General features: G+C 46.3%; 1 protein-coding gene across 2 annotated transcripts in view; it reads right to left on the reverse strand.

Annotated features, from left to right (window-relative positions):
• The window catches only part of nkain4 (sodium/potassium transporting ATPase interacting 4), a 48,612-nt gene that overhangs the window by 37,685 nt on the left and 927 nt on the right, over window positions 1–10,000 (reverse strand). The window lies entirely within an intron of this gene.

Below are 10,000 nucleotides of genomic sequence, written 5' to 3' on the forward strand. Positions count from 1 at the left end.
TTATATTCAATACGTGTAACAAACTGTTGGGTACAGGTCCTCTTTGTCTCTCCTTCTCTCCAATGCTCCTTTATCCCATCATCATCATCATCATCATCATCAACCACATCATCATCATCATCCTCTTCATCGTCATCGTCATCGTCACCTTCATCATCATCATCCTCCTCCTCCTCCTCTTTCTTTATGACTTGATCAATGACTTTCACCTTTCTCGGATCACCTCCTCTATTTCTCTGTCCATCTTTAGACCATGATAATAGCTCTCAGTGGGGCGCTTTCATTACTATGTCCCTTCCTGGAAGAGTGTAAATCTAGATCTACTACTTCTACGGCAGTGGCGGCAGTGGGACAATGAATAAGGCAGTCAATACCAGCCTTCCTGAGAGAGACAAAGAAGGATGTGGAGGAAATAAATCAGGTCTAAAACGAGTTGGCACCGAGCATCTGTTTACAGGTTCTGCACTGAGCAGACGTCGTTCTCATTCCACTTTTGATTCAGATTAACTGTCGCTAGGAGCTGATTTAGGATGATCCTCACCCCTTTATAATGGACCCCCTCACACCAAAAGTATTGAGTCTGATCTAATCAAAGTGTTAAAACATGTAAAAACCCACCTGTACAATGGTAGGTTTATGATACGTGTTGGATCTTCATTGTAATTGAATAGATAATTGGATTATGACAAATATGATTAGTTTGATGCAGAGCAATGGAGTTACTAGACCTATTAACATGCATATCTTTTGTATTCATAAGATACACCCAGAGTAGCTGAGTATGGAGGATGCAACCTATTGCAGACAACATTTGTAAATAGTTATAAATAGTCTGAATGGGTCATTATACCTTATCGTAACATATCTCATAATCTGCTCTGTGTCATTGTTGCTGTTTTTTCAGACGTTCCAAGATGATATGATGAGGCCGTTTGGGTAGGACAAGTGTTGGTAATTGGTCAATGGGCCTTCTGTGGGTCATATTAAACCAACCAGCCATGCCTGACCATAGCAGCATGTTTCCCATGGCACTCCCTTCCTCCTGAACGGGCGTGGCCCTAATCACTCTCTGCAGCACTCCTTCCTCCCATTGCCACTCATCCTAGCGCTGTTTTTTGTTTATCCCACTTAAAACTGGCAACAGTTTGGGCTTTATCTGCAAAAAGTTGGGATCATTAGAGACTCTTTTTTTCTGTTGTGTAGTCTAAATGCATCCGCCTGAAACTATTCCGTTGCGGAGAAATGTGGCAAGTCAGATAAAATGGAAAACATTTCAGGGCCGACGCACGGGATTAACGCCACTTCTGAGGCTGCGTCTCGCTGGTGCCGTTCCCGTACCTACCGTAGCGCTGCTGTCACTTAGACACGACATCCCCTCCCCCCCACACACAGACACAACAACACACACACACACACACACACACACACACACACACACACACACACACACACACACACATACACACACAATCAAACACATGCTCATACACATGCATACACGCTCCCAACAGCAAATATATACTCCTTTGATTCCTAAAAGCTGCTGACAGAACTAAAATGGCACAGAGATGGAAAGATAAGAGACAGATAAATAAATAAAAAACGAGGGATGAAACGGCTTGAAGAAAGAAATATATAAAATATAAAGTGCCAGTCAAACGAGGCTCTCAGGTTTCTTCTGTGCTTCTCCTCGCCCTCTTTTCTCATCGCCTGTCCCCGTGTCCCAGCCCCAACACAACAGTGCAGGTTTTTTGCCTCTCAATTAACAGGAAGGGAAATCCAGCTGTTGCAATGCAAGGAAATGCTCCCAATCAGATCCCTACAGCCGGTGAGAACAGTAAACAGCTCTGAGCGGGAACACACACCTTCCCTTTTCTCCTCGGCATCATTTCCATCCGCTAGTGATGCTTTTTCCATAATCATAATAATAATAAAAACGATTCCATCTCATCATCCCTGCCTCTCCCCTTCTCTCCATCTGTACCGTTGTACCAGGAAGCTATGCGCTACGCTACCATGCCCCGTGCCTTGATGAGCCGTCTGCTGTGAAGAGTGACAAGGCCATTTGGCGGCGCGTACGCTACAAAGAGAAGCAGGGGGAGGGGGGTGGGGGCTTGAGGATTTGAGAGCGATGAATATGCTCTGCATTCATCTCAGCGAGTGATCTGTCAAGATAGTCACCGCGGCGGTGGGCTCCTCCCAAAGCAATTTGGTCGACGTTGTGTCGTAACAAATGGCTGTCGCCAAAACTGTTGACATGGAAAGAGAGGAATGGGCTCGCAAATAGGTCTAGTTTTATCTCCATTATGGCGGAATATCGCTGCATCGCTGATGTGGACACACACACTTGCACACACACACACACACACACACACACACACACACACACACACACACACACACACACACACACACACACACGGACACACACACAGAAGCATGGATGGATGCACAGATTGGAACAACACCACCGAATGCATGTGCATGTTTGAATAAATTGACACCACCATATTTGAAAAGCCTTTCAGTATAACCTTGTAATTAATGGAGTGTTAAATTGAAGACATTAAAAAGGTGAAGGGTTGTTAAAGAGGGCCACCAGGGACAAAGTGAGGGGAATAGTGTTTGTTAAAGAACACACACATCAGCATGGACTAAAGTACACACACTGCATGTGTGTGTGACCTGCGGCTTGTGCTTCGTCTTCTGATAGCTTTTGTCCATTGGCGAGGGAAGTTGGAAAACTAAGGATTGGATTTGATCTTTCACTCACCTGTATGTCTGCTCTGGAAGTTGACCATAAAACAACAATATGAAATTCAGAAAATATTAACTACACAATTACTATATAGTTTCTTTATTAAATTTAACTATGAAAGCATGGCCTTAATTTGGTTAGCAAATGTAGTCAGATATTCAACACATATTCCCTGCAGGCTATACGTGAGCAGGTGCCTACAGAAAGACCCGAGAGCCGAGACCAATTGTTGGGTCTGCGTTTGTGAGTCACACATCCCAGGTTGGCTTGTGGATCTGTTCCACAGAATGCATATTTCCATTCTCATCAGATTTTTCTCTCCATCTATATATTTCAGTACAAATCCCAAAGTCTCATTTTGATAGGTAGAATGTTTTTTGCATTGAGATTGTTCACAATAACCCATTGCATAGATAAAGAAAGAGATATCTATATAAAGAGATAAAAATGGCCGAATACAGAGTCTGTGTGTGTGTGTGTGTGTGTGTGTGTGTGTGTGTGTGTGTGTGCGTGCGTGCGTGCGTGCGTGCGTGCGTGCGTGCGTGCGTGCGTGCGTGCGTGCGTGCGTGCGTGCGTGCGTGCGTGCGTGCGTGCGTGCGTGCGTGCGTGCGTGCGTGCGTGCGTGCGTGCGTGCGTGCGTGCGTGCGTGCGTGCGTGCGTGCGTGCGTGCGTGCGTGCGTGCGTGCGTGCGTGCGTGCGTGCGTGCGTGCGTGCGTGCGTGCGTGCGTGCGTGCGTGCGTGCGTGCGTGCGTGCGTGCGTGCGTGCGTGCGTGCGTGCGTGCGTGCATGTGTGTGTGTAAGAGAGAGAGGAGTAGAAAAGATAGAGAGAGAATCTGAAAAGTTGAGAGAATAATAGATGCAGAAACAGGAGGAAGGGGGAAACTAAACATAGAGATGGAAAGTCTCTGGGGTCAGGCTTATAATTGGCCCAGAGCAAGAGGTCTCACCAACCCATCCCATCCCCCTTATCTATCCCTTCCCTCTCTCCATCTCTCTCTCTCTACCTCCCTCCAACACCAGCCTTTTGGTGCTGTCAGCCCACACTGATAAATCAGAAGCTAATCAATAATTCAATCCCAATTCAAAGGTGCTTGACAATGAAGCGAGGGGAAGTGGGGAACAAAGAGGGGAAAATAAAATACAAAGTGAAAAGATGGATAACACAGCGCTTTGTTCTGTTACAGAACGAAATGCAACTGAGGGAGGATCCAAAAGGTTCTGGGTGATAAGTGATTCATTACTGTGTTCAAGCATCGCTTGGCAACTCTTTATGCATAGCCAGCATGCATCTGGCTAGCAGAGGAGGTGATGTCCCACTGAACACATGAGAAGAGGAGCTCCGAGAGGGAATTTAATATTCTGATTAACATTAAGACGGACCTTGTCATGCATCTCAACAATGACCCATACAAACATGTCCCCATACACAGGTTCTGACCAGTTTCTGAGCCCTTTACTTGACTGTTGATGAGTGTTGATGTTCAGGGCAATCACCAAGCCCTCCCCAGGTCTCCTGAGTACAATCAGAGCCTAACACACCAGGAGGGATGGGGGGGGGGGGGGGGTCCAAGTGACAACACAACACTTAATAGAGAATCAACAGAGCATAGCGAAGAGACACATACTGCCCACACATCACTGACACACACCAACACACACACACACACACACACACACACTCACGCACACGCACACGCACACACACACACACACACACACGCACACGCACACGCACACACACACACACACACACACACACACACACACTATTATGAGTTGACCTTGAGTCCTTAAAATAACTTTTAGTCAAGGATTAAGTGTGTATCTGTGTGCTTGAATGAGCCTTTATTTGCATGTCATTATTTGTCTTTTGGTGTGTATCTCTATGTGTATAAGTGTCTAGTGTGTGCGTGTGCGTGTTAGTGAGTGTGTGTGCATATTTTTACTGAGAGCGGTCTTGGTTAAGCCCTTTCTTATGAATTTTCCTAAAACCTAAAAACCTCCAAGACGTGGATAAATCCAACGTCACAATCCACCAAAACACATTATGCTATGTCTCCCACACTTTAAGGACCTCCTCAGCATTTCACCTGAGAAAAGAAAAGACAAGGAATACACCCATACTGTTTTCATGAATATAAAATGAAGTAAAAAGGACAACAAATTATGATGGGTCATGGCTAAATGTCTATCTCTTATTGCTCTCTGGGATAAGGCCTGGTTTCTATGCCTGTCTTATGCAATTTAGTAAGCATGGAAGAAGAAAAAAGAGCCACACTGATTCAAAGGGCAGATAATAGGAATCCAAGCCACAAAACAATCCCCCTTTCCTGGGGAAAATGACCCAACACTTTTGAACTTCATCCGTTCAGCTGCAAGTCTCATTCCTTCAACAAATAAATCTATATGCACACTATATCTATATATATATATATACAATATATACTATGTATACAACATATATAACTACAATACAACCGAAAAGTCAAAGTAGTACTCTGTATTATGCAGGATCTGTCTGTAATAAGCAGCACGTTTCTACACATCCACCTGCAGTCAAACCAATGTGTGAATCAGCAGCGGACTGACAGGGACGCTCTCTGGCTCTGTACTACACACCAGCATATTAGTACACCAACAAACACTTAAGTTGTATCCCGCTCGCTCTGATTTGAAACACAGTACGTGGTGGCTCTATAAAAAGAAAAAAATCTGGCGCAGCGAGGAGATGAATAGGAAGTAGGAGGGAGAGAGGAAGAGAAGGAGAGAGAGAAAGGGAGAGAAAGACAAAGGAGCAGTGACCATCCACTTTACAACCTTTGTCCCATCTCTTCCATCAAGCTGGCAGCACCATGGAAATACAGTTCATTATCATTGATCACACACACGACTACGCTTACACACATGTGCTGAAGCAGACACACACACACACACACACGCACAGCTACACCGCACTAGCACCCACAAAAATATGCTCTCAAACACACACGTGCTGTTTAGTCCAGCTGTAGTAATTCTGCCCAATGACAGCTGTGATTTATTAATAAACACAAAAAACAAGCCTGTGACCCTCTTTGGGATGTGTGTGTGTGTGTGTGTGTGTGTGTGTGTGTGTGTGTGTGTGTGTGTGTGTGTGTGTGTGTGTGTGTGTGTGTGTGTGTGTGTGTGTGTGAGCGTGAGTGTGAGGTTAAGTATGAGTGTGAATGTGATTGGGTGTGGGACTGTGGTGGGTGTGAGCGTGCATGCTTGGGTGTATGCATGCATGCATGCATACAGTGAAGTGGTACAGACATCCAAGGGATAGACTGTGTGCAGAAATTCATAAAGAGTTCATAAATAATCAAAAGGACGTTTTGATAGAGGAGTCTGTTGGCTTTGTGGAAGATCAGGAAAGACAGGGAAAAAGCCTTCATCTATTTATCTATATGGTGTGAAAGCTGCCAAGGGTTAAGTCTACCCGAGCTGATGGGGCTCTTTGGTTAGCACAAGGAGCGGGTTAGCCTCCCTATGCTCTTCCGGAAGTGAAAACTTTTCACATTCTTTCTGAAATGCCTTCACAAAGACAGCTTGTTGATTTGGATACAAGCGCTGTCTCATCAAAAAGAGGAGTTAAACAAAGGAGAACCTGATAGGGAACTAATAGGTGCACACATACGAACACACACACACACAGATATTGGAATAAGTTATAGGTGTCAGATGAATCTCCACCTGGCTCGGGGTTGGCGGTTCAAAAGGCCCGCCGCAAATGCCATCCACTTCATTCTACAATTCCAACCGGTTACAGATCACCGCCTCCCCTCTGGCATCGTGGACCCCCCGTGACACACTGCCTCGGAGGGTAAGGATGGAAGGAGTGGGGTAACAGGTATAGGCCGTGAGCCAACCACTCACTGTGACTAAAGGAAAACCTCACTCTTCATATTCTATTGAGAAAAATGTAAAGCTCCATTCAGAAGGATCTCTGAACTGTTTGCAAGGACGGTGTGTGTGTGTGTGTGTGTGTGTGTGTGTGTGTGTGTGTGTGCGTGTGCGTGCGTGCGTGCGTGAGTGTGTGCGTGACTGAGCTCTCTAATATGGGGTCTGCCCACATAACAGCCATGACAGTTTCAGGGTCAATGTTCCCTTCTGATCTCATTAAAGTGTGTGTGTGTGTGTGTGTGTGTGTGTGTGTGTGTGTGTGTGTGTGTGTGTGTGTGTGTGTGTGTGTGTGTGTGTGTGTGTGTGTGTGTGTGTGTGTGTGTGTGTGTGTGTGACTGTGTATGTGTGTGACGAGACTGACTGACTGCCTGCCTATCTCCCCTGACCCATTTCACACAAGTAACCATGACAAACTGAGAGGCCACGGCCATTCATCACAAACACAGAGCTTTCCTCAACCAAGTCATTAGGCCCTCCCTCGCTGACGTTTTGTTTTCATGTGTCTGGCCTATTACCTCCACCTGACCAATCAAATTGCTTGCTTTCAGCCCCGAGTTGAACTTTAGGTCACCTCCAAAAAGAAAAATTAAGAGGACATAAAGAAGCACTGTTGAATCAAAACAAACAATAAACTAGCCTGTTCTTTTGTGTGTGCGCATTTGTGCGTGCATGTGCGTGTGTGTGTGTATGCATGTGCACGCGCGTGCACGTGCTTGTGTTGACCAAACAAGTCATTCCAGCCCCAAATCCCGCCAAGCAGCACCAACATCATCGTCCTCTGAACAACTAAACCAGAGAGCTGAACCACTCATCAACTCTCTATCTGTCCGTCCACACGTCCACACCCAACCGTTACCGGGTGACCAGGGGGAGACGGATCACAGAGGCTGTTCCCGATCGATGAGGGCTCATTATCCGTTGCCCTCCGTCCACTGTGAGACGATGGGTCCCGGAGTGTGAGTTTGTGGATGTGTGTAGGTAGGGGGGTGGAGGGGGGTGCAGAGGATGGGCTTCTCGTTGATGAGCAAAGCACATGCAATTAAATTAGGGGACGGCCAGGGATGGCAGGCGAGCTTTTGATCTGAGCACTATGGCCGACTAATTAGCACACGCGGGGGTTCAGGGCGGGACCTATTAATACATCAGAGAGACCAGAGATGTGTGTGTGTGTCTGTGTGTGGGGGGGGGGGGGGGGTCCATAGGTGGGACACACTGTAGGGCAGGCCTATTCAACTAGCGGCCCGTGGGCCAAATGCGGCCCCTCTTAATTTTTTTCTGGCCCGCAAGAGGTTCCACGCAAAAAATAAATAAATTAAAGGAGAAACATAGTTGAATGCAAATCAGGTTTCTGTGTGTAGCCGGTGATACTAGCCAGTATCAGTACCCCACAATCAGGAACTGGCATCTCTTATTCTGACAATGCTTGGCTCAACCGATACGTTTGAGTCTAGCTTTCCTCATATGAATGCCATCAGAACAAGGGCACGTTGCTCCATGACCTATGAGAAGCTGCATGAGTGTCTCAGCAAGGCAGTGCAATCTTTCTCACTGACTCACTGGCTCAAAATGTCTCATATGTACAGTAGTTCTGTTTTGTGATGATTCAAACAACATTGTTTAATTCTAAATACGTGTCCAAAATATGTGCGAACATAATCTTTTATAATGATACGATATAAAGTGAAGAAGGAAGGAATGCGTCTGACAAGTTTATTCCATGTAGTAGTAGTATATATATTAAGTTAACACTACTTTAAGTACGATTTATTTGTAGCTATTCATTCACGTAGTTTTACTCTGTGTGGCCCATGAACCCACAGTGGTTTTCCTTTTCGGCCCACTTGATAAGGACGTTGAATAGCCCTGCTGTAGGGGTTCTATTCCATGTAGGGAATGTGGACATGGATGGAAGGGGTCATGTAGAGTGGATGGACATCTATACACACACACACACACACGCTCGTGCGCGCACACACACACACACACACACACACACACACACACACACACACACACACACACACACACACACACACACACACACACACACACACACACACACACACACACACACAACAAAAACTAGCTACCTACTGATGCACACCTGGTTGAAATCTTTACAGGCTCATGGAAAGGTCAACGCGATCATGCAGGTATGTGTGCGTTTGTGTGTGTGTGCTTGTGTGTGTGCCTGCCTCACACACCCGCTGCTCCCTCCCCCAAGACACACTCACACATTAAAGGAAGTCAGAAAGTCTCAGGTCAACCAGAAATAGGGCTGGGGGAAAATGAAGCAGTTTGTGGAGTCCTGAGGGAGCATTTAGGCAGCCTGCTGACAGCTTCATACGCCAGTTAACAAATGTTCTCCTGCTCTCTAATGAGGAGGAGAGGTCCCAAGCTCGGGGAGGGGGAGGGAACAGGTGTGTGTGCTGCAAGGTGGGTGGGTAAAGGTATGTGAGTGTGGAAGCGACCGGGAGGGGGGAGGGAGGGGGCCGTACTTGCACGCACACACCAAATAGAGTTATTTTGTGATAAGATGTAGAAAATGTCCACTCAAACAGGATGCTGTTTATCAAATTCCTTCCACTTCCCTTGTTAGGCGAAGTGGGCCAACATTTAAAACACCAACTTCCCCCCAGACAGAGAACAAACAACTCATATTGGGCCAAGTTACTAACTATGTTTTTCACCATTTCGATGCACATTATGTGGGGATGGAGAAAGCAGCACGTGGGCACAGTGGGGAAATGATGACCTATATGTGGGAGGTGATGACACAGGATTGCAGGAAAGTGGCACCTTGGGTTAAGCCACCAGAGGCATCGCTAAGAGGAGGGAAATGTCTCCGCTGGCTAGGATCCACAGCAACAACAAGCTTTTCACAAACTTTGATCTCCGTTTTGCTAACATTGCCTGCCAAACAACAAATCTCCGTTTTCTTCATCAAACACTAATGAAACCGTTTAGAAAACATTGCCGTTCCCCTCCTCCTTTGTTGTTCTCGATGTTGCCTCATATACAACTTATTGATTTCCCTTCGTCTGCTTCTTTACTCTTTGTAAGCAGTAGATTTTAAGTGTTCCCTCAGCATCTGATCGCACGTTATACGTCGGGGGTGCTCAGCAGGCTCCGTTTTAATGCCGCCATAAATAACATGGTCACCCCCTGTCACGTAAACGTTACTCAGAGGATGGTGCTGGGGAGTTGAAGGGGGGGGCCGGGGCAAGAGACAAAGCCGAGTTGTGAGCCATGGAGAAGAAGTTGGGAAGCGTTGCCCCTAGACTAGATGACTACCATCAGTAAAATGTCATAGCTCTCAGC

The sequence above is a fragment of the Gadus morhua genome, chromosome 1 (assembly GCF_902167405.1).
Source record: "Gadus morhua chromosome 1, gadMor3.0, whole genome shotgun sequence".
NCBI lineage: Eukaryota > Metazoa > Chordata > Actinopteri > Gadiformes > Gadidae > Gadus > Gadus morhua.